Source organism: Lutra lutra, chromosome 10 (assembly GCF_902655055.1).
Source record: "Lutra lutra chromosome 10, mLutLut1.2, whole genome shotgun sequence".
Lineage (NCBI taxonomy): Eukaryota > Metazoa > Chordata > Mammalia > Carnivora > Mustelidae > Lutra > Lutra lutra.
In genome coordinates, this window is record NC_062287.1 from 66891650 (window position 1) to 66914299 (window position 22650).

The 22650-nt window shown below is 40.6% G+C and overlaps 1 non-coding gene across 1 annotated transcript; it reads left to right on the forward strand.

The window, feature by feature from the left end:
* Nucleotides 1-21880: 21880 nt before the first annotated feature.
* On the forward strand, nucleotides 21881-21989 carry LOC125080225 (U6 spliceosomal RNA). Its single transcript, XR_007121258.1, has one exon. It is a non-coding gene; the product is annotated as a U6 spliceosomal RNA (small nuclear RNA).
* Nucleotides 21990-22650: the final 661 nt, after the last annotated feature.

Genomic DNA, 22650 nt, shown 5'->3' on the forward strand with positions numbered 1-22650 from the left:
TCCCTCCACTCACATACTCTCATTCTTGTTCTCTAAATTAAATAAATTAATAAAATCTTAAAAAAAAAAGAAAAGAAAGAAAGAAAAAAGAACTCTGGGTAGATCAACAACAGTTACAGGGGCTTCGGGTCTAACATGGCAGAGCAGCCCCCCACCCCCCGGGGCAATGGTGCAGTTTCCGTTTTGAAGGTCAGAAGCAGGTGTTAATGCTGCAACCTCTCTGGGGCTGCTGAGAACCCCAGGCACCCCATATGTTCTTGACACATGCCTGCATCTAGAAACGAGGCAACAGAGACAAGGTCAAGAGTCAGGAATACACAGGGGTGGGTTCAAAGACTTTGGCTGGTTTTTCAAGAAACAAACTGGCTTCTGTTGTCGTTCAGCTGAGGTGCTCTACTGAGACTCCTCAGAGCGACATTTCATGTTTTAATTCTACACTTGTTTTCAGGGGGTAAATGCCAATGACCCACTACTGAAGTCCTTGCAATAAATACCATTTTATAGCAAATGGCAGATCCCTTGCTCAAAGCACAGGTAAGAACCAAAGCACAAAGCAAAATCCTCTCTAGAGCAGAGTGGCTGGCTCCAGCCAGGAAGCAGAGACCACGCAGGGCCTTGTAGGGGCGAACAGCTAATAGCACTTACCATATTCCTGGAATGATGTGAAGTGCTTTGCATATATAACTCATTTGATCCTCACAGAAACCCTATGAAGTTAGTAATATAATCATCTTCATTCTACCTATGGGGAAATTGAAGCACAGAGAGGCTAATAACTAGCCCAAGATCAAACAGTCAGTAATCTGCTGAGCTGCGATTGAACATAAACATCTAGTCCCAGAATTTCTGTTTTTGACCTATGAACTATATTCAGACCTCTCCTTTCGTGCAGGAGCATGGACATATAGGACTGAGACCTCAGAGCCCCTAAGGGAATCTGAAGCAGTGCTTGGGGATAGGAGTGTGAGAGACGATGGATGTGGGCATTACATTAGGAACTGAGTGCTAGAATCTGCTTTTTTTCTTTTCACGTCCTTTTTTTAGTGATGTTAGGGTTGGCGTTGGTTGCTTGCTTGCTTATCATTTGCTAGTTTCACCTCTCAAAAGGGTGTTTATTCCTAGATTCAAGTCTAACTATAGCTCTCAGAGTGAATTTTTCAGCCAGCTGACAAGTTAGCAAGCATCCCAGAGACCCAGGATCAGTGAAAGCAATAGCAGGATAAGTCCATTGCAGCATTCAGGGTACATCGGGTCTCACGAACTAAGAGAGGCCACATGGCCCTGTCAGGGGCACAAGGCTGCGTCCACCAGAAGGTGACCACCACTGAGTTACAATCAGAGCAAGAGCCTCAGTGGTAACTTCTCCCCTCAGTGTAGCCATGGCAACCCCAGGACTCAGACTGACGAAACATTTTCAAGGAAGCATTTGGACAGAAGGTGAATGGAAGAGCAGACAAGGGAAAGAGAAGTCAAAGAAATGGTGATTCTAGATGTGTGTGGATCAAGAGCATTCCTGGTGGAGACCACAGGCTACTATGACATCCCCAGGGTTGTGTTCTTGGCTCAGTCCACGTAGAATCCTATCTATAAGAGTTGACCCTTGGCTACCCAGAGGTCTGAATTCAATTCCAAGACTATCAGGGGCACCTGCAGAATTTTCTAGAAGCTTCACCTAGGCCTGTGAAAATTATGTTACCTATAGTCTAAGGCACCTATCTCCCACCACCTAAGAAACAAAACTTACTCAAGCTCTCTTAGCTCACAAAAGAAAGGAGGGCAGGGTCTTTTGTTTCTCCCAGGTGGAGCCCACATCGGGCTTTTCAACAGGACCATGTAGGTACACCACTGAGTCACAGAGGTCCAGGGAAGAAGAGCCTGTGCTCCCTGTGCAGATATAAGGGTGGCTGGTGGCACCAGTAGAGCCAACAAAGGAGAGAATTCAGCCCTTGAACCCGGCCTTCAGGAGACGTGGTACCAAGTGACCACCACCTGGTCATATCCCACATTGACCATAAACAACCAACCAGATTGTACTGGCGCATTCCAGCCCGGACGTAGAGGAAGGAACCTCCGCAGTCAAAGAGTTTCCAGCATTATTTTCCGGTTGTTCTGTGCAGGCATACTATCTTTCCCTACCACCCCCAACAAGTCCTTGAGCTATTAAAGAACCTTGTCATAGAAGATGATATTTTAAACATTTATCTCAAAAAGTAACAATTAGTCACATTGACTGATGGCTTGGCTAATGAAGGGGGAGAACTAGCTGGAGGGTGTTAGTGAACTATGTGACTCATCATCTCCACTTTGTCAGCTCCCCTCCCTCCCCCCACCAATGGAAGCAGGAGAATCTACAGGGAAGACCTGAATAAGTATCCGCTCAGAGCTTCTAAGCACCAGCTCTCAGCCAGGCCTATCGCCCACATCATCTTGCTTACTCCATACAACCCCCTTAAGATGGAGCTGTTGTACTTACAAGGGAAAAGGCAGGTATGGAGCACCAATGTTCCTGGGGAGGCCTTCTTAGGGGACTTGGGTCATGGTTGGTGAATTCTCCTTGCCTCAAGCCCTGACATCCTTAGCCTTGCAGGCTCAGAAACCTCACTAGGTCACAACAAAGAGCAGGCCCACTTCTCAAGGACAGACTCATGGAAACCAGGCTCAAGAATAGATGCCGGGGCATCTGGGTGGCTCAGTCGGTTAAGCATCTGCTTTCAGCTCAGGTCATGGTCCCAGGCTCCTGGGATCGAGCCCCATGTCGGGCACCCTGCTCTTCAGGGAGCCTGCTTCTCCCTCTCCCCACTGCTTATGCTCTCTCTGAAATAAATAATTAAAATCTTTGAAAAAAAAAAAAAAAAGAACAGATGCTAACAAAGCCACGTTATTCACCAATGGCCGCATGGTGAGTGTGGAATCAGGATAGGGATGGCTAATGGGGGAGTTCACAGTCATGCTCAAAGGACTCTGTAACTGCAGTTCCTTTGCTGAAGTCTCAGCTCAGGGGTTACCCTCTACGGAAAGCCTCCCCATCCCCACCGGCCATACCAAGGCTGGGCCTCTATGCTCCCAGAATGGACAGTCCTCCCACGGCCCTGGCCTCACTATCCAATAATCCTCACTAATCACATTAACAGTCTGCCTTGCTACCTATCATGCTCCTTTGGGGCAAGGAGGGTGCCTTCTTCCTATGTTATCCCTTCACCTGCCATATAGAGGGTGCTGTGCTCCTAGAGACACTTAGAGATACAAATCCAAATCTTTGGGCAAGGACTCCCACCTAACTGGGCAGTGCCTGAGAGTCTGACAATTTTCAGTTCTTCTCCAGTCTGCATGCTGACCTTCCCCTTTTGTTTGTTCTCCCAACAGTACATACACTGCTGTGAGTTGGTTTCCTACCAGCAAAATTATAATCACACACCAATCTTACCTTCCTGAGGCTATACCCAGTCTTCTCCAATGAGGTTTGTATATCCCCAGCCACACAGTCAGAGCCATAGTATCTCCTGTATCACTTGTAACTTCTACTGTACATGCAGAGTTTAGTATTTTTGCTTTCAGAGGACAATTAAAATATCTAATGATAGTGGAGTGGTTAAATAAACCATTCCAACGGCCTATGGCACAGCCAACACAGTGACGTTTTAATGACCCAGAGGAATGCTTGTTCTATGACATTATGGGGAAAGGAAGTATACCATGTGTACATCATGTGATGTTAGCTATGTGCATAAAGGCATAAAATACTGGAAAGATTTATTTAACTATTAAAAGTAGCTACTTCTACATGGTGGGATAACAGTTGACTCCTTCCCTTTCTCTTGATGTCTTTCTGTGCTTCCCAATCTCTAATAAGTATTATGTTGCTTTTGTAGTTAAGCAAAACAGTAAAGTTTAAAGAAAAAAATACACGAGTAGAACATTTACCACTTCTCTAAAAATGTATTGCTATTTAATTATGTATCCTCTAATGATTTTTTTTTTTGGTAAGTCATAGAGAAACTGGATTATAAAAAGGTCTCCTCCCTCCCATATCCCAGGCAGAGGAGGTGGCCCAGTGTGTCTAGAACTGGAGGCTAGCTCCCCTGACCAGGCTCACCTCCCTCCCCCACCACCACCCTCTCACCCAGATGCTTTTCTGGAGCACCCTGGTGAACATGCGCTGCAACCCCATCAGCAAGAGGACTGTGCTGTCCAGCAGTAATGTGTAAAGATGGAAAGATACACATGCTGCTTTCATCAAACATTAGGTAGTTGCTGACATGACTTCAAATCCTTTCCAATAATTATATGATGTTTCAACTAAATCTCTCCTATGTAGGTACCATTTTTAAAAATCTGACCTTATTTTATTCAGGTAAGATTCACATAACACAATTAACCACCCCAAAGTGAACAATTCGGTGGCATTCAGTACAGTGTTGTATGGCAGCCACCTCTATCTAGTTCCAAAACCCCATACTATAAAACAGTTACTCCCCATTCCCTCCCCCTCAACCCATGGCAACCGCCAATCCATGCGTGCCTGTACAGATTTAATTCTGCATATTTCATATAAATGAAATCATACAATATGTGACATTTTGAGTCTGGCTTCCCGGCGTAATCTTTTCGAGGTTCATGCATGTTGTAGCATGTATCAGTATTTCATTCCCTTTTTAAAAAATTATATTTATATTTCAAATTACATTTTTATTTTTTCTTTCTTTTTAATAGACGATTTTAAAATTTAAATCCAACTAACATACAATGTATTGTTCGTTTCAGATGTAGAGGGCAGTGATTCATCAGTCTTACATAATACACAGTGCTCATTACATCACGTGCCCTCCTTAATGTCCATCACCCAGTTACTCCATCTCCCCACCCCCCACCCCTCCAGCAGCCCTCAGTTTCTTTCCTATGATTAAGAGTCTCTTGGAGCACCTGGGTGGTTCAGATGGTTAAGCATCTGCCTTCAGCTCAGGTCATGATCCCAGGGTCCTGGGATAGAGTCCCACATTGGGCTCTCAGCTCAGCAGGGAGCCTGTTTCTCTCTCTCCCTCTACTACTCTCTCTGCTTGTGCTCTCTTGCTCTCTCTGTCAAATAAATACATAAAATCTTTTCAAAAATTTTAAAAATATGTACATTTAAAGATATTGAGCTAATAATAAGTAATACACAGATATGGCAAAAATAAATATAGGAATAAGTAACCCTGGGAACCACTGGTTCCAGTCTGAAGTGACTTCTGAGCATGTGACTGTGACTTACCCAATGATGCCTTGATGTCATTGGATCTCTTTACCTCAAAGCCAAGTTCACCAAACAGCCTTTTCCCTATTTATTCTCACTCTGAGCTAGGAGCTATGTTAAGTGCTGAGACATTCAAAAGTGGAGAAGAAATGAACTCTGTCCTCATACCTGGTGGATGAGGTAGGCAGGGGTCTACCAACAGCACAGGGAAGGCACAGCCAGAGGAAACTCCTTCGGGTGTTTATGTCAGTGGTGCTTCCAGGCTGGGCTTAAATGCCTCCAAAATATCTGGACTCTGAGCTGATGAGACTCCATCACAGAAGTTGGTCAAAACAGATGCTGACGGCTTAGAGCTTTGCAACATGCTGGTGCATTGTCAGGGCTGCAATATGGTGACAGACATGTGATGGTACCATGATAAGGACAGTGGGGCTATCAGGTTGTCACATTACAGCCCTTGTGTCATGGTGTGGTGGTGGCAGTGTGCAGGGTGGAGCCCGCTTCTATGCTATCCGTGGGGAGTTGTGTTGGTGCCACGTTCCACTTTGTCATGGTAGAATGTTCTGGCCATGCGCTATTACAGCTGTGTCACAGCAATATTGCCCCAGCTTGCCAGGACGTTACAAGGCCATGACGACTCTGCTGTCATCACAAAGCTCTGGCTTTGTGAGCTTGCATTGTGAAGCGGCGGTGAAGAAAGTGTGACACAACCTTTTTCACTAGAGGGGCTCCCATCTGGTTTGAGACCAGAAATTCTTTTCATTTCAGTGTCCAAGATACTATTTGTTCCCTTCACTGGTCCATTTCCTCCTGAAACTCCAGAAAGTATTTCAAACATGACGCACACGTTTCTCCTCAGGCAGGAGAGCATTTAATGACAGTTACCTGGGAGGCCTAATAACTAGGATCTCAGCTTTGTCTCAGGTGTCTGCCAGGTGCTTTCGAAGCTTGCTACATAAAAGGCAGTTGTCAGCACAAGTCAGAGGAGGCAGGCAGGGAGCAAAGGCACAGCTTATTCCCTTAGCCAGGATGAATCTTCTCCTAGTGTCAGCAGGGAGGAGGGAGTCCGAACTCATCAAGGGCAGCTATCAGCTGGCCAGCTTCTGCCCCTGTGCTTGAGGATCATGCCCTAGCCCACCGGTCCAAAGAGCCTCTCATGCTGAAATTTCTCAAGATACCCAGGTCCTGCCCCCATTTTGTCAACAAAGGCATGGTACCATACAAAGCTGTGGTTCTGGGCTTAGGATGTATCTGTTCCAGTAGACATGAGGCAGAAATCTGCTCACTTCTATAGGCCTCACTTCTCTGGGCCACATAGGATAGAGGAGTCCCGGTAAGACAATAAAAGGGATTCTCGTCATTCACAGTAGATACGTTCTGTCAAGTTGTCTCCAATACAGAACCATTGCTCACAGAGGAAATTAGGGCTGGGTTCTTATGAGCCTCTGCTCACAATATTTTCATCAACCAGTCAACACCTAACTTTGTTTTCTGTATGTTTCTGTGTAAAGACACCTTATTTAATATATATTGTTGATTCGTTAACATTGACCTTACAGCCAACAGCACTGTAACTCACGCCTGAATGAAGCTTATCTGACACACGTGTTCCTAAGCACAGCTTTCTTGTGAAGACAAGACAATACTTCAGCACCACACTTGGGGCACTTTAGACAATGAAATCAACCAACAGAAAGCACAAAAATGCAAGAGAAAATGTGGCTCTAACTAGACTACAGGAAGGACACTTGTTTACACCATGAGGGCTGAAACAAGGCAGATCATCACCTTGCCCAACAGCTGGGAATGTGCACACTGGACAACTCCAATTTGTCGCCATTCTGCACATGTCCACAAAAGACCATGAAATCACTATAAGTATTGATGTTAAGGTTACAAATAGATATTAGCCAGTAGGCAAATTTGCAAATACAGAATCTGCAAATAATGAAGATGGATTGTAACTGGAAGGAACATACACAGAGACTTACAGGGCACAAGGAATCATTCTAAGTGCTTTGCATGGGTTGACTCATTTAATCCTGCCAGCAACACAATGATGTGGGTATTACTATTATCCCCGTTTTACACCTCATGGAATGGAGGCAAAAAGGACCAAGTAACTTGCTTAAGTTCCCACAGCCAGGAACTGACAAAGCCAGGATATGAACCAGGTATCTTGCTCTAGAACCCACACACTTAATCCATATTGCCTCTGGGTAGCAATCCCCACCAGCGACCTTAGTTTCTTAAGAGAAACTTTTGGAAGTCAAACACCTAAACCCACTACGTTTCCTCAAGCATAGCAGGCTGGCTCATACCTTCTCATCCTGAGTGGTTGAAGCTTTGCTGATGCTTCCAATGAAGCTGGTCTCCCATCTGTTATTTGATGACCTCCACTGAAGCTTTTCCTACTGGCCTTGCTATTATTGACACATCTGTCTTGGCTACCCTCCCTGACTGGGGAGGGCCCTTTCTTCCTACCATTGGACTACTGAGCTGCCATTTTCTTTCAATATTCCATCAGCAGTTTTTCTTTTTGTGGGGGAGGAGGGAGTGTTGCATTGTACCCTGAAGACAAGTCAATAAGGCTAGGCACATGGTAGTATGGCCACGACTCAGGTAAGAGTTCAGGTACCTGCTTGAAAGTGATTTCCTGGGCGCCTGGGTGGCTCAGTGGGTTAAGCCGCTGCCTTCGGCTCAGGTCATGATCTCAGGGTCCTGGGATCGAGTCCCACATCGGGCTCTCTGCTCAGCAGGGAGCCTGCTTCCCTCTCTCTCTCTCTGCCTGCCTCTCTGCCTACTTGTGATCTCTGTCTGTCAAATAAATAAATAAAATCTTAAAAAAAAAAAGAAAGTGATTTCCTACATGAGAGTGATCCCCTGGACCTCTGAGCTCCTTTCCCCACTCGTGTATATGCGCAAATAGGTGGGAGGTGTTATGGTAGGATGGCTATGAGCATCAACTTTGAGTTTGAGAGACATGTGACTATGGAAAAGTAACAAACCTCTCTTGCCTCATTTTCAACACTGTAAAGTAGTTGTGATACTACCAGTCTTATGGTAATAGTGATAAAAGTGATTAGGTAGGGGTGATAATAGCACCTGTCTTATAAGGTGGTTGAGAGACTTAACTGAGAACAATCATGTAAAAATTTTGCACAATACCTGATACAAAGAAGAGCTCAGTGAGAAGCTTCTTATTATTCTTCCTATTTTATGTCACAAGTATTGATTTTAGTGTTCTGGGCTTACCACCATCAGTTCTAAAGGTCTTTTGTAGTTTCACATGAGAGTCCTAACACTTTCAAAATCAAATAGGACTCTTGGTGGTTTGTACCAATTGCTTAAGCTCTTAACATGGACGTATAACTGGGTATCTTCAGCCCCCCACCACCACTACCACTAAATTTCCAGAAACACTAATGGGATTCTAGGAAGGTGATAGCAATGGTGAAGTAATTTTTTATCTTTTTGAAACACCTAATGAAACAGAGAGACTAACATGGCAAAATGAAAATCCTCCAGACAGTATCTGCAACAATAAAAGGAATCCGTACAAGCTCCACAATATGAGCAGTTGAGGAACAATACGAAAACCACCAACACCATGTAGCATCGGCAAGTACGCAGAGGGAAGTAAAGGACAGACAAGGGACTTGTGTTGAACTTGAGACTCAGAGAACCCAAAACTACCAACAGATACTCCCAAGGGAAGGGAAACAATCTGGGAAAACAGCCTTAAAGGGCAGGGACCTTGCACACTTTACTTTCTGAGGTCAAGATCAGAGAATACTAGAGCCATCTGGGTGCTTTGAGCTCTTAGAACTAACAAGAGCTCCCTTCCAAAAAAAGGGCTATACTGAGTAGAAAATATTGAGAACAGAATCTAATTTATGCAGGGCGAGGTATTAGGGGAGAAGGAAAGAAACGTTTCTGATAAAACTGGGGAGGGTAAGTGAGCCAGCAGATTAGAATAAATAAAAGCCATATATTTGAACACTTTGTAATAACAACAGAATAGTGAACTCTAGAGCTATGAAACTAGGAGAATAATCCTGGCCCACGCTCCCTTCCAAAGTGAATAGGAGAACTCAGGCCCTTCAAGCATGAACAACAAAAAAAGAATTGTGTTTGAATCCCACACAAAGTTATTTCAAGAAAAAAAAAAAAGAGAATAACAAGCAAAATGTCCCCACAGACAATAAATAAGCCAGAAATAAAGACTAAAAATGCAGAGAAGAAAACAAAGAATCCCCCAGGCACCAGATGGCTGCCTGGGTGAATTCTATCAAAACATTTAAAAGATATAATGCCAATCTTACAAAAACTTTTTTAGAAACTAGAGGAGGATGAAACTAATTTTATGAGACTAGAATAACCTTGGTACCAAAACCTTATGAAGACACTAGACATACAGATCAATATCTCCCATAAATATAGATATAAAACCCTTGAATATACTGCAAGATACAACAATATATAAAAAGGATAAGCTTGGGCGCCTGGGTGGCTCAGTGGGTTAAGCCGCTGCCTTCAGCTCAGGTCATGATCTCAGGGTCCTGGGATCGAGTCCCGCGTCGGGCTCTCTGCTCAGCAGGGAGCCTGCTTCCCTCTCTCTCTCTCTCTCTGCCTGCCTCTCTGTCTACTTGTGATCTCTCTCTGTCAAATAAATAAATAAAATCTTTAAAAAAAAAAAAGGATAAGCTTCACAACTAACTAAGGTTTAGCTTAGGAATGCAAGGTTGGCTTAACTTTCAAAGAGCAATCCACATAACCCTATTAAGAAAAAAAGGAGAAAACTCATGTGATCATTTCAGTAAATGCAGAAAAACCCTTTCTCAAAATTCAGTACATATTTATGATTAAGAAAAAAAGTCTCTCAACAAAGTAGGATCCAAACAGGAATTCCTCAATCTCTGTGTTAGTATGGATTTTCTAAGATGCAGACACCAGCAAAGGATTAGACATACAAGGAATTTATTAGAGGAAATGCTTTTAAGAGGAAATGAGATGTTCTGGAAGAACATGAGATACTTGTCAGGTCACGATACAAATCTGAACTCCAAGTGTAGGAGAAGAGGAAGGTCAATGGTAGAGAAACCTCTGAAACTCCAGTGCAGCTCGCAGAGTTACATACAGCCATCAGGGAGTCAGTCCTCAAGCTAAAGTCACCCGCCAGAGGAATCCCACATCTCCCAGGCATTGACTGGAGACGTGTCCACTTTAGGAAGTGTCACATCAGCACAAAAAAGTGATGGATTTCAAAATGCAACTGCTGGGGCTGTCAGGCTTTAAGTCTCCCACACTTGGAAACCTGGAAGGTACATTTTCATAACCACCAAGGTTGTAAAACCTAAAACAAACCTCACACTTAATGAAACATGGAACACTTTTAAGAACAGGAATGAGTCAAGGATGTCTACTCTTACCACTTCTATTCTGCATTGTACTGAAGGTCCCAGCCAATGCAGTAAAGGAAGAAGAAGTCACAAAGATTGGAAACAATAAGTAAATTACTGTATACATAAGGTATCTATCCCCCAAATCTATTAATTAATAAGGGAATTTAACATTTCAGAATATGAGGTCAATATACAAAAAGGAAATGTATGTCCGTATACTAACCCCCAACAATTGGAAAATAAATTGAAAAATACCATTTATGATAATATCAAAAACCAGAAAATATTTAAGGGTAAGTTTAACAAAATATATGCAAGTTCTCTATACTGAAAACTATAGAACATTTCTGGGAAATTAAAGAAGATGCTGATATATGGAGAGATATAACATGCTCTTAGATTGGAAGGCCCAATACTGTCAAGATGTCAGTTAACCCATAGTTGATCTAAAGATCCATTATAATCCTGTTATGAACTAAATTGTGTCCCCCAAAATTCATATGTTGAATCCCCAACCCCCAGTACCTCAGAAAGTGACTTTGTCTGGAGATAGAGCCTTTAAAGAGGTGATTGAGTTAAAATAAAGTCATTAGGGTGAGCCCTGATAAAATCTGACTGGTGTCCTTTATGAAGAGGACATTTGAACACACAAAGAGACATGGGGTATTCTCACATACAGAGGAAAGACCATGTGAAGACACAGCATGGAGACAGCCATATGCAAGCCAAGAAGAAAATAAATCTGTTGACACCTTGATCTTGGACTTCCAGCCTCCAGAAATGTGTGAATATAAATTTCTGCTGTTTAAGCCGCCCAGTGTATGGTATTTTGTTGTGGCAGCACTATCAAACTAACACAAATCCCCCCAAAATCCCATAAGGCTTTTTTACAGAAAAGGACAAGCTGATTCTAAAATTTAAATGGAAAGGCAAAGGGTCTGGAATAGCCATAACAATACTGTTAAGTCTTTTTAAAAAGAATCAACTTACATTGGACTTATATTGCCTGATTTCAAAATTTACTGTAAAGTTACTGTAATCAAGGTAGTGTGGTAAGTTACAGTAATCAAGGCAGTTGGCATAAGCATAGGCAAATTGATGTCTAGAGAAAATGGAAATAGACCCACACATATACAGTCAATTGATTTTTTCACAAAGTTGTTAAGACAGTTCAATGTGGAAAGAAGACCCTTGTCAATTAATCAAACAACTGAATATCCATGTTTTAAAAAGCAAAATCAAAAACCTCAGACCATATACAAGGATTAATTCAAGATAGGAAAGTGCTAAAACAATAAAACTAGAAGAGAACATGGGAGAATATCCTTTTGAGTGTGGAATAGGGAAAATGCTTCTAGAGAAAACACAAAATATACTAAATATAAAAGAAAAAACGATAAATTTGGCTTTGTCAAAATTAACAACACCTACTTATCAAAACACACAGTAAAGGGGGAGAAAAGGCAAGTCACAGACCAAAAGAAAATGTTTGCAAAAGACATACCTGACAAAGAAGTTGTGTAAGAAGTACAAATCAATAATAGAAAGCCAGTTCAATTAAAAAGGACAAATGCTTCAAAAAGAACTTTACAAAAGGAAATATATAAAAAGCTAATAAGCACATGAAAAGCTGCTCAACATCAATAGTCATCAGAGAAATTAAAATTAAAACCATAATGAAGTAACACTGCACACCCACTAGAATGGCTAAATTTAAGACTGGTAATACTAATCGTCAATGGGGGTATACAGCAACTGAAACATTCATGCATTGTTGGCAGATTACTAATGGTATGACACTTCTGAAAAATAATTGCTTGTTCCTTTTTTTTAATTTAGCTTCTTTATTATTTTTTAAATTTTTATTGAGATATAATTGACATATAACATTATATTTGTATACAGCATAATTTGATATTGTATATATAGTGGAATGACCACCACAATAAGTCTAGTTATGTTACCAGACATTGTTGCAAATTTGTTTTCTTATGGTAAGAACTTTTTTTTTAAAGATTTTATTTATTTATTTGACAGATAGAGATCACAGGTAGGCAGAGAAGCAGGCAGAGAGAGAGAGAGAGAGAGGGGAGGAAGCAGGCTCCCTGCCGCGCAGAGAGCCCGATGCGGGGCTTGATCCCAGGACCCTGGGATCATGACCGGAGCCGAAGGCAGAGGCTTTAACCCACTGAGCCACCCAGGCGCCCCTCTTATGGTAAGAACTTTTAAGATCTACTCTATTAGCCACTTTCAAATATACAGTAAGGTATTATTAATTACAGTGATCATGCTGTATATTACATCCCTGTGACTTACTTATTTTGTAACTGAAAATTTGTATCTTTTGAGCATCTTCATCCATTTCACCCCCTCAAATCACCCCCCAGCCAATCTGTTCTCTGTATCTACGAGTTTGTTGTGTTTTTTTTTTAAGATTTCACATATAAGTGAGATCATATGGTATTTATCTTTCTCTGTTTGACTTATTCTACTTAGTATAAAGCCCTCAGGTTTCATTCATGTTTTCACAAATGATAAGATTTCCTTCTTTTTATGGCTGAATAATATTCCATTGTGTGTGTGTGTGTGTGTGTGTGTGTGTGTGTGTGTGTGTGACATCCTCTTTTTTTGTTTTTTTTGTTTGTTTGTTTTTGTTTTATAAATTTATTTTATTTTCTGTGTTCCAAAATTCATTGTTTATGCACCACACCCAGTACTCCATGCAATATGTGCCCTCCATAATACTTACCACCAGGCTCACCCAACCCCCCATCCCCCTCCCCTCCAAAACCCTCAGTTTGTTTCTCAGAGTTCACAGTCTCTCATGGTTTGTCTTCCCCTCTGATTTCCCCCAACGCATTTCTCCTCTCCATCTCCCCATGTCCTCCATGTTATTCCTTATGCTCCACAAGTAAGTGAAACCATATGATAATTGATTCTCTGCTTGACTTATTTCACTCAGCATAATCTCTTCCAGTCCCATCCATGTTGCTACAAAAGTTGGGTATTCATCCCTTCTGATGGAGGCATAATACTCCATAGTGTATATGGACCATATCTTCCTTATCCATTTGTCCGTTGAAGGGCATCTTGATTCTTTCCACAGTATGGTGACTGTGGCCACTGCTGCTATGAACATTGGGGTACAGATGGCCCTTCTTTTCACTACATCTGTATCTTTGGGGTAAATACCCAGTAGTGCAATTGCAGGGTCATAGGGAAGCTCTATTTTTAATTTCTTAAGGAATCTCCACACTGTTCTCCAAAGTGGCTGCACCAACTTGCATTCCCACCAATAGTGTAAGAGGGTTCCCCTTTCTCCACATCCTCTCCAACACTTGTTGTTTACTGTCGTGTTAATTTTGGCCATTCTAATTGGTGTAAGGTGGTATCTCAATGTGGTTATGATTTGAATCTCCCTGATGGCTAATGATGATGAACATTTTTTCATGTGTCTGATAGCCATTTGTATGTCTTCTTTGGAGAAGTGTCTGTTCATGTCTTCTGCCCATTTTTTGACATGATTATCTGTTTTGTGTGTGTTGAGATTGCGGAGTTCTTTATAGATCTTGGATATCAGCCCTTTGTCTGTAGTGTCATTTCCAAATATCTTCTCCCATTCCATGGGTTGCCTCTTTGTTTTGTTGACTGTTTCCTTCACTGTGCAGAAACTTTTGATCTTGATGAAGTCCCAAAAGTTCATTTCACTTTTGTTTCCCTTGCCTTTGGAGATGTGTTTTGAAAGAAGTTGCTGTGGCTGATGTCGAAGAGGTTACTGCCTACGTTCTCCTCTAGGATTTTGATAAACTCCTGCTTCACATTGAGGTCTTTTATCCATTTTGAGTTTATGGTGTAAGAGAATGGTCAAGTTTCATTCTTCTACACATAGCTGTCCAATTTTCCCAGCACCATTTATTGAAGAGACTGTCTTTTATCCACTGTATATTTTTCCTGCTTTGTCAAAGATTATTTGCCCATAGAGTTGAGGGTCCATATCTGGGCTCTCTACTCTGTTCCACTGGTCTATGTGTCTGTTCTTGTGCCAGTACCATGCTGTCTTGGTGATCACAGTTTTGTAGTAAAGCTTGAAATCAGGTAACGTGATGCCCCCCAGTTTTGTTTTTCTTTTTCAACATCTCCTTAGCAATTTGGGGTTTCTTCTGGTTCCATACAGATTTTAGAATTGTTTGTACCAGCTCTTTGAAAAATGTCAGTGGAATTTTGATTGGGATTAACATTGGAAGTATAGATTGCTCTAGGCAGTATAGACATTTTAACAACGTTTATTCTTCCGATCCATGAGCATGGAATGCTCTTCCATCTTTTTGTGTCTTCTTCAATTGCTTTCATGAGTGTTCTGGAGTTCTTCAAGTACAGATCCTTTACCTCTTTGGTTAGGTTTATTCCCAGGCATCTCATGGTTATTGGTGCTATAGTGAATGAAATCGATTCTCTAATTTCCCTTTCTATACTTTCATTATTACATATATCACATTTTCTTTATCCATTCAACTACTGATGGATACTTAGGTTGCTTCCATGCCTTGAGTATTATAAATAACGCTGCAATGATTATTGTGGTCCAGGTATCTTTTTGAGTCAGTGTTCTCATTTCTTCAAATAAATAATAGCAAGTGGAATTAACTATTTCTTATCAAGTTTAGGCTCATTTATCTTATGAGTCAACTGTTCCACTTTTAGGTATTCAGCCAAATAAAATGAAAACATGTCCCCCAAAAAACTTGTGCAAAAATACTTATAACAGCTTTATTCTTTTTTATTTTATTTTTTAATCCAAGTATAATTAGCATATAGTGTTATATTAGATTCAGGAGTACAAAATAATGATTCAACAATTACTCAGTGCTTATCACACAATAAATGTACTCTTAACCACCTTCACCTATTTCACCCATCCCTCACCCACCTCCTTTCCCACAACTACCAGTTTGTTCTCTATATTTAAGAGTTTGTTTTCTTGTTTGTCTCTTTTATTCTTTGTTTCTTTGTTTTGTTTTTTAAATTTAAACTCATGTTTTCCACATGAGTGAAATCATAAGGTATTTGTCTTTCTCTGACTGATTTATTTCACTTAGCATTGTACTCCAGATCCACCCATGTTGTTTTGAATGGCAAGACTTCATTCTTTCTTATGGCTGAAATATATACATATACATATATATTCTGTTAGATATTTTATATTTATTCTGTTAAAATAAATATATATACTTATTCTGTTAGCTGTTGTAATTGAGGAAAAAGGGGGGATTTAAAATACATAAAATTAGAAATGACAATAAGGAAATAACCATCAAACTGAGCACGTTTTAAAATGATATGAGTCTATTTTGCAAATAAAATTGGAAAAGTAGATGCAGTGGATAATTTTCTAGCAAATACAACATGACAAAATCAATCCCAGTAGAGACAGAAAGTCTAAACATATAAAATATCACAGAAGAAATAGAGAAAGTAGAAAAACAGCTTTCCAGTAAAAATGTCCCAGGCCCAGACTGTCTCTCAGAGATATTTTATTTTTAAAAATTATTGTATGAAGTGAACATAACATCTATCTCAATCTGAAAATGATTGCATCAACAAAAGAAAACTATAGATCAACCTAACCTATAAATATCAATAATCAGAAAATAGAATCCAACAGCACATTCAAACACTCATCATGATCAAGTAGAGTGGATTCAATATTCTAAAAATCCACTAATATTATCCATCATATTAGTAGAGCTAAGAATTATATAAGTATGTATCTAGAAGAGCCGAACTATTACAAGACAAGAAAACTTTCTCTAGTTTGAAAAAAATTTTTCAACTTTATCATAGATAAAGGCTTAATATGTAAAATATATAAAGAGCCTTAAAAAAGAAAGAATGAAAGACTGATAACAGTATAGAGGAAGAAAGAAGCTAGGGAAGTGTACAGACAATCACAGAAAACTAAATACAAATGTCCCTCATCTACATGAAAAGATCTTGATTGTACACATAATAAGAAAAAGGCAAATTAAAAATACATTAGTGTATTGACTTCTGCATCAAGATAAAAGGCTTTTGCACAGCAAAGGAAAACAATCAACAACAACCTATGGAATGGGAAAAGATATTCACAAATGACATAGTGATTAAAGCGTTAGTATCAAAAATCTACAAAGAACTTATAAAACAACACCCAAAAAAAAAAAATCCAGTCAAGAAATGGGCAGAAGACATGAACAGACATTTCTCCAAAGAAGACACACAAATGACTAACAGACACATGAAAAATGCCCAACTGTCCACAGCTCAACAAAACCACAATGAGACACCACCTCATATCCATCAGAATGATCAAAATTAACAAGTCAGGAAACAATGAATGTTGTTGAGGTTGCTGAGAAAGGGGAACCCTTTTACACTGTTGGTGGGAATGCAAGCTGGTGTAGCCACTGGAAAACAGTATGGAGGTCCTCAAAAAGTTAAACATAGAATAGAACTACCTCATGACCCAGCAATTGCAATTCTAGGTATTTATTCAAAGAAAACAAACACAGTTATTTAAAGGGGCACATGCACCCCAATGTTTATAGCAGCAATGTCCACAATAGCCAAAATATGGAAAGAGCCCAGGTGTCCATGGACTGATGAATGGATAAAGAAAATATGGTATAGATATACAATGGAATATTACCCAGCCACCAGAAAAAATGAAATCTTGCCATTTGCAACAATGTGGATGGAACTAGAAGGTATTATGCTAAGTGAAATAAGTCAGTCAGAGAAAGACAGATACCGTATGATTTCACTCATATTTGAAATTTCAGAAACAAAACAAATAAACATAGGAGAAGGGAAAGAAAAATAAAATAATACAAAAACATAGGGAAGGCAAACCACAAGAGACTCTTAAGTATTAGGAACAAACTGAGGGTTGCTGGAGAGAAGATGGGTGGGGGGATGGAGTAATTGGGTGATGGGCATTAAGGAGGGCACTTGATGTAATGAGCACTGGGTCTTATGTGCAACTGATGAATCACTAAATTCTACCCCTGAAACTAATAATACACTCTATGTTAATTAAATTGAATTTAAATAAAAAATTAAAAATACACTAGTATACCATTTCTCACCTATCAGAGTGGTAAAAATCCAAAAGATCGACCTGTACTCTTTTGGCCAGGTTTTGAGAAAACAGGCACTCCCATCGTTGCTGGAAGTAATGCAAAAATGTACAAATCCTACAGACAGGAATTTGGCAATATTTAGCAACATAACATATGCACTCTGACCATTTGACCCAGGAAGCCTACTTCTAGGCATCTGTCCTAAAAAACACCGACAGAAACACAAAAACAGGAACACTTGTTTTGTAATAGCAAAAAACCTGATACCCATCAACAGAAATCTACTGGATAAGCTATGTACATTCAAATAGTGAAGTACTATGTAACTATAGAAAGGAATGCAGACTATTTCTATATATTACTATGGCATGATTTCCAGAATATAGTTCTGTACACACACACACACACACACACACACACACGTAAGATTCAGGTATGATTTTACCTATGTAGAAAATTACAGAAGGATAAACCATAAAGTAAATAAAATTGTTGGCTAAAGGGAAAGGAGAAAAAAGGGAGGTGAGTTTGGGATAGAAGCTAGACTTCTCTGAATAATACCTTGGTTTTTTTTATTTTTCACTATTATTTTTTAGCAAAGCATAAATAATGTTTGATGTTGACAAATAATGTTATATTAATTTCAGGTAAACACCATAGTGAATTGACAACTCGATATATTATGCGCTTCTCACCATAAGTGCAGTGTTTTTCAGATTTGACCCAAAAAGCCTACTTTTAGGAAAATGAGCCATGAAAATATTTCAGATGATTATAAATAGTGTCAAATCAGAATGAAAAAAACAATGCCTAAAACAAGAACAAAATAAAATAAATAGACTTATGATGCAGAGGTATATTATTTTAAATGGTTTGAAAATACAATTCAGCTGTATGTCTCTAGTAAGATATATCTAAAAACTGCAATAATAACTATTTTCATTAATCATATATTTGCATTATTTTTCCAAAATCTATATAATAGGATATAAATAATTACACTATTGTCATTTAGAAACAAGATTTTTTTCGCTTAAGAGGAAAAGATTCAAAATACTGAGGGTTGTGGAAAGGGAGGTGGGTGGGGGGATGGGGTAACTGGATGATGGGCATTTTTTTAAAAGATTTTATTTATTTATTTGACAGAGAGAGCGAGAGAGTACAAGCAGGGGCAACAATAGAGGGAGAGGGAGAAGCAGACTCCCCAATGAGCAGGGAGCCCAATGTGGGGCTCAATCCCAGGACCCTGGGATCATGACTTGAGTCGAAGGCAGATGCTTAACCTACTGAGCCACCCAGGAGCCCCTGAATGATGGGCATTAAAAAGGGCATGTGATATGATGAGCACTGGCTGTTATATTCAACTAATGAATCATTGAACATTATACCAGAAACCAATGATGTACTATCCGTTGCTAATTGAATTTAAATTTAAAAAATTATTAGGCAAAATAAATAAATGAATAAATAAAATTGAGGAGTTAAGCAAAGTTCCGTAATTCTAAATTTGGATTGAAAGTATCAGTATAGGGGTGCTTGGGTGGCTCAATGGGTTAAAGCCTCTGCCTTTGGCTCAGGTCATGATCCCAGGGTCTTGGGATCGAGCCCTGCATCAGACTCTCTGCTCAGCAGGGATCCTGCTCCCCCCGCCCCTGCCTACCACCCACCATCTGCCTCTCTGCCTACTTGTGATCTCTGTCTGTCAAATAAACAAATAAAATCTTAAAAAAAAAAAAGTATCAGTATAAACTCGTAATATATTTTCTCTTCAAGAGAGATTTCCATTTCCAAGCTTGAACACCTTTTCTTTTCAGAAGATGATGACTAGGGTAATGGCCAAGTCAGAACTCAGGAAGCAATTTAGAGGTTTTTCCTGGCCAGAGGTGAGAAAATCTGAGCACAAAGAGAAGAGCAACTGCAATGGATTGAAACACATGGAATATGTTTAAATTCATGAGTTCCTTCCTAATGATGTCATAAAACAAAAAAAACTTCATTGGTCACCTCTGGAGGATATAAAGGACCCACCCACTATTTTGAATGCCGGTAAGTATAAGGAACAAAACATTTAACCTGTTTTTCCTGACTGAACTATACCCTAAGTTAACTAAATAAATGATGAGGAAACAATTCTCTCTATAGAATTTATCCATGTAATAAATGAGGAAGGAATAATAGAATGAGAATGCTACCATTTTGTAAATCCCCAAATGAAATCTTGAATCTGGACAATGATTATTAATGGCTGTTACATCACAAAGAGAGACAACCAGTCATATATGCTGGTTGATAGGAGCGCATGACAACACTTACAATGTAGTCTTGCAAAGAAAGAAACAAACCTGAATTAGACCAAGTCACTAGATCTATCTGCCATTTTATGGGAAATATAGGGGACAAAGGAGCAAGGAAAACAATATCAGAGAGATGCAGTCCTATCTAGATAATAGGAAATAACCTGATCTCCTCAACAAATGAATTATAAAGGAGTAAAAAGAAAGGCAGGGGAATCTATAAATTGAGGAGACAAAGAGAGATATCAATTACTTGCAATGCATGAATCTTATTTAGATCCTAATTCAACTGGAAAAAAGAGACAATGGTGGAAATTTGAACACTGGATATTTGATGATATTAAGAACTTACTAATTTTTTTCAATGCAATAATGATGTTGAGATTGTACTTTTTAAAAGCTCTTATTGTTTAGAAAAGCATACACAAATATTTACAGATGCCATTATTTATGGGATGTGTGTTAAATACTCTGATGGGGGAAGGAGTAAAGATGAAAGTGGCTGTGAGTTTATTTTGTGTCTGGGTAATGGGGACATTAGGGCTCATTATACTATTCTGTCTTATTTTGTGAATATTTGAACTTGTTATAAAAACTGTTTAATGCAAGAAATTCATAAACTGGCTAATCACTATTGTTGGGGTCCGTGATCAAAGGAACGAGACTGATACAAAGCGAAGGTCAAGCAAAGCTTTATTTCGCGCCAAGCATCAAGAATCAAACTGACCGGTCAGGGCTGTCTCTTACGAAAAGGTGACGACGACGACCCCGGCAAGGCCGCTCCCAATGTGGCTGCTCTGGACAAGGCTGCTCCCCAGACAGGGCCACTCCCCGGACAGGGACTGCTCTGGCAAGGCCGCTCCCTGAGGCCGTGGCTCGGGGCTGCGGGACCGCTGGCGGCTCTCACAGCTCTGACAGCTCTGACAAGAGCTCTGTCAGCTCTGACAGCTCTGACGGCTCTTACAGCTCTTACAAGAGCTCTGACGGCTCTGACGGCTCTGACGACTCTCCTACTCCTCCGACGACTCTTCTACTCCTCCCATGACTCTTCTACTCCTCCCCAGCCTCAGCCTCGCAGACTAACCTTTATAGGGGTGGTTGAGCCCCACCCACACACAGGTGGCCAATGGGATCTCACCTCAGTAAATATATGTGCGCCCCTCTGATTGGATGTCTTCACCTGGCCTGACTAGCCCTTGTATCTAGGCTTTGCAAGTAAGTTCCTCTGGGAGGGGCAGGGTCAATCTAAGTTCACTGCAACAAAATGGCTCCCTCTGGCCGACCAGGCCCTTACAACTATATGTAGTGAGGTAGGCCCTTTGAAAGTAGAGAACTGAGTAAGAAAACCTATTACACTCACTCCAAATGTATCTTTCCTTTTTGTCACTTGAGGCAGCCTCATTTTGCTGGGGCTGGATTAGCTATCTAACAAATATTCCAAGCAGAAAATGGTGTGCCAACAAAATTCCCCATCTGGAGAAGCTACCAAACATTGACACTGCACCCTGGGACCAAGCCACCTTCCCAAACTACACCCCCTTGGTCTAAAAGCTGGCCTGAGGCCTTCTGCCAGCCCACAGGCTTGTGGTGGACACACCACTGGTCCGATAACGTATCTCGGATCCTCTGACCTGTCCTGTCTGTAGAGCCCTCTCCTTCTCTAGGTTTCAATCATTACTTTTTCACCAAAAATTCCCTGGCTGTGTTGCCTACACTGTCTCTGTTTCTTGAGGCCTGTTTATCAAAATCATATTCACATGCACACATACACACGCGCACACACACACACACACTCACACTTAGTAGTAGTCGCTTACAAGAATAGGCACCAGGGATTGCTTCGGCAACACATATAACAAAATTGGAATAGGACAGAGAAGATTAGCATGGGCCCTGCACAAGGATGACGTGCAAATTCATGAAGCAGTCAGTCCCTATTTTAAATGAAAAGCAAGAAGAAGAAGCTCCTTACACCTGTCATCTGCTGTGTCAGTAGTCCTTTGCATTCAAACACTCACAATGACCCTGAGAGGAGCTATTATTATCCTATTTTACAGATGAGGAAATGGAGGTAGAAGCCTAACCCAAACCACACAGCTTGTAAATGGCAGAGCTGGGATTTAAATCCAGGTCTACCTGCTTGCAAAGCATGTTTATTTAACCATAAATTGCCTGAATTGCCTTCTTTAGTAGCAAAGTGGCTATTCAATCAGTGCTCACTGAGAGATACATGAATCTAACTGAGAAATTCAGGCAGCCTGCTCGTGTCTTCCCTTTCACATCTTCTTTATGTCCCAATGTCAGGCATCCCCTCTGTTCCCTGGAGTGGAGGGGCTGAAGGATGCTTTCCACTGGGCCTGGAAGAATATAAACACATCCAGAAGGGGGCTCCTGCGAAGCAAACCACGCCCCCCTCAGAGCGTGGACAGGGTGAGTTGTCTGTCGATAACGTGAAGAGTGTGATGGGATTCTCTCCGCTGGGCTCCCTCTGCAAAGGCTGCTGGTAATTGATGAGGCTACAGGGACATGCCGATCCTTCTGCTCTTAGAACCAGGTGTGGTTATTTACAGAAATGTCACCTTCCCAGCCCTCCTTCCCCATCT